This window comes from Pseudomyrmex gracilis, unplaced genomic scaffold (assembly GCF_002006095.1).
Source record: "Pseudomyrmex gracilis isolate BER0280 unplaced genomic scaffold, ASM200609v1 scaffold_186, whole genome shotgun sequence".
In the NCBI taxonomy this organism is placed as follows: Eukaryota; Metazoa; Arthropoda; class Insecta; order Hymenoptera; family Formicidae; genus Pseudomyrmex; species Pseudomyrmex gracilis.
Genome location: NW_018020770.1, coordinates 222216 through 225519, shown reverse-complemented (window position 1 = coordinate 225519; position 3304 = coordinate 222216). Strand labels below are relative to the sequence as shown.

The window sequence follows — 3304 nt, the reverse complement described above, 5'->3', positions numbered from 1 at the left end:
ATATATTTTAAATAATACATTTATGTATATTTATCTGAGAGAATTAAATATATTTACCTGAATATGTATCGTACACACAAAGAACGCGTTTGTCTATACACAGAGCGTGTAAACAATTTTGACCGAGTCGAAGTGTGAAGATAGACCGAAACCAATTTCAAAGATTACTTTCCAAAATTCGCAATTTATTGAGTTATTAATTAATTAATTTGAGCTAATGAGCGCGTGATCCGGACTGTGTGACAATCAGAGCTGATCGCTGCGTCACACATCGCTCGCTCGTTTTGCTCTGTCTCTCGTTGCACGAGATACCAGCCAGTTTTTTTTTTTTGACAATTGAAAATTACACACGCCCACAGAGCGTTCTGAACCGTCGCTTCTCACGCGATCATTGGCTCGCTCATTAAGTAATTAACAACTCGATAAATATTGCGAATTTTACGCAAAATTGACAAATGATGACTTTTTCCGTTCACATTGATCCAATCTACCTTCCCACTTCGGGGCGCTTTGCGTCAAAAGTTGTTTTAGACACCCTGTAGATCCGCGCGTAATTTATTAATTGAATTAACGCGAGAGTTGCAACATTCCATAAATCAAAAAGAAAAAAAAAGAGAGAGAGATGCGTTTAATTGCGTCGTCATTGTTTCGACTCTAGTTAGTATCGAGCGTTTTAAAACAGAACTGCTGATGTAATAAGAGTGCGATTTGTTTACATGCGGAAATACGCGTGCATATGCACTCTCTATTATGCGCGATAATTAGAGGACGGCGCTTGGCACGAATAATCGCGAAACACGCGCGCGCGGAGGCGATCCGCGAAGCGCGCGCGTTACCCCTTCCCCTCTCTATTCTCCCGCGGTACACTTTATTGAGAGGCACAAACATTACTGTATAACTGTAATTTATTCGCGATATGCATAACGCGCGCAATACACACATACATACATACATATCTACCTACCTACCTACCTACCGAGTGAGCGCTTAATACGTTTACGTAAATAGTTGGCGATTTTCGTTTTCCCCGGGAGCTCCCGGGATTCGGTAATGAATCACTTTGTTTCGAGCACATTATTCCTCATCTTCATCATTAGTCATTAACAATTTACAACGGCGCACGGATAATCCGCAAACAGGATTAAATCAGAACGGATAAATTCGGGAGTTACTATTGTACGTGTAAATACGTGTATATATGTATATACGTACATATTTTTATATGTATATATATTTTTTTGTGCAATGTGTTATTCCAAAGTGCGATACACTTTTCCTCTTCCTCATTTTGATATCAAGACGTGCACGCTGCCCTGTTGCTCGACCTCCGATAACTACGTTTTGCTCTTTGGTCTATCACATATTGATAGCGCTGCGCGAGCAGAAGGAAAAAAGAAACACACATCTCGCTCACATACCGTAAAATCTTCTCGCGAACGTTTTTTTTTATATCCGCTGAATAATTGAAATATATTCGGTTGTGCGGAAGAAACTTGTAAAAAAAAGTTACGCTCGCAATTGAGAAACCACACGCGTGGAAAGAAGAAAAAGAAAAGATACAGAAAACTTTTACTTGGCCGAAATGTTGCGGTGAGTGTGTCAGGAGATGAGTTATGAAGTGCCCCGCATATATAAAATAACGTTACGAGTCGATCTCTCAAGCGAAGGTGCTAAGAACGAAGGCAAATCCCTTCCGCGTTTCAGGGACGTTCTTTTTTTTTTTTTTTTTTTTTTTTATTGCTTCTCACGCAAGGAACGATAATCCACTTAGTCGGAACGATATAAGCGTAGGGAAAAAAAGTCGAATGTATATTCCCCATTATATTACTCTCATTTATTCGACCCTCAACTTCGGTCATTCTCGCGGAGAGGTGCGTGCCGGCGTACGCACCTCTCCGCGCGTCAAACTCTTATATTGCCCAATTCACACCTGTCCGAAGATACCTTTCACACGCGCACTAGTGTGTACCAGGAAGACTATACGATTTAATATTAATGCGTCCGCGCACGTGAAAATATCGGGAAGATGGTTTTCACGCGAGGCGGAAACATTTCTCTCTCTCGCGCGCGCGCACTCACGCGAGCTTATTATTTATGAAAACCGACAAGATCGTTGACTCGTATTTTATATCAGTCTCTATTCCCAAGTTTTCTCCTTTATTATCATCGAATACGGATACTAACCGAACAAACAAGAAGCGAACATCCGCCGTGCAACGGGAATCGTTCGATTTCGAAACATGCTCGAGCGCGCGTGTGCGTAACATATTTGAAATTATTTTTTGACGAAAATCAAGCTACACGAAGTGACGAAATCCCGATAACATTTTCGATTCGAATTTTTCAATCGCAGAAACGTTCATTCGCGTTCTCGAGAACACGTTGTATATAACGTGTACACGACGCGCATATACAACGACGTGCGGTAGCGGGTTCTTGTTTTCGTGTGAATTTAAATATTTAATTTGAAAAAGGTGGGTAGACGTGTGCGTCTTTGAACAAATTTTTTCTCGGGAAAATAATTGTTTAATAAAGACCACACACAGGCATTACGAAGTATAAAACAAAAAATAAGTTGAATAATCGAGGGATGACCTCTTTTTGGCAAATCCAATTCAAAAATTCAATAAAACCGGAAAGATATAAGAATTTCAAAATATTGTTAATAGATCAATTAATAAGATAAGACTAAAATACATAGTCAAAACGTCTGTGACATTCAAACAATTGCTCAATTATTTATGCACGACACCCTGCATTGGCTCTATCCTGCCGGTTTTATAATGAATTTTTGAATTGGATTTAAAAAAAAACAAAAAAACAAAAAAAAACAAAAAAAAACACTTTTCGCAGAAATATCTCAAATTCCTATCAGAAGTGTCAGAGCACAAATTTTCAACATGCTTCGGAAGCTCATAAATAGCTCGTAACTTCGTTTTTTTTTTTTTTTTTTATTTTTTTTTTTTCTGTTTCCGCCCGGTAGGTTGAATAGAAAGGGTGAAGGCCGTGAATGCGAGAACGCGCGTGTGGTGTACGGGAGAGCTCTTCGTCGCTTTGTTACGAGCGCTGTGTAGCGTTGGCAGGTCGAATTGCACGTTGTAAGAGCGACATTAGGTTTCGCGCGGTCGTGCCAAACGGCGCGGCTCGTTTCACGCACACACCGATCGTGGAGAATAGCGCGGACTCGGTGATTCTGTCCGCCTAGTTTATCGATCGTTTCTCGACTACAGCTACTGAGAGGGAGAGAAAGAGAGAGAGAGAGAGAGAGAGAGAGAGAGAGAGAGAGAGAGAGAGAGAGGAGGAG

At 40.5% G+C, this 3304-nt stretch overlaps 1 long non-coding RNA gene across 1 annotated transcript in view; it reads right to left on the bottom strand.

The window, feature by feature from the left end:
* Nucleotides 1-3304, bottom strand: part of LOC109858071 — a 129108-nt gene that overhangs the window by 44216 nt on the left and 81588 nt on the right. The gene's annotated exons all lie outside the window — the stretch shown is intronic.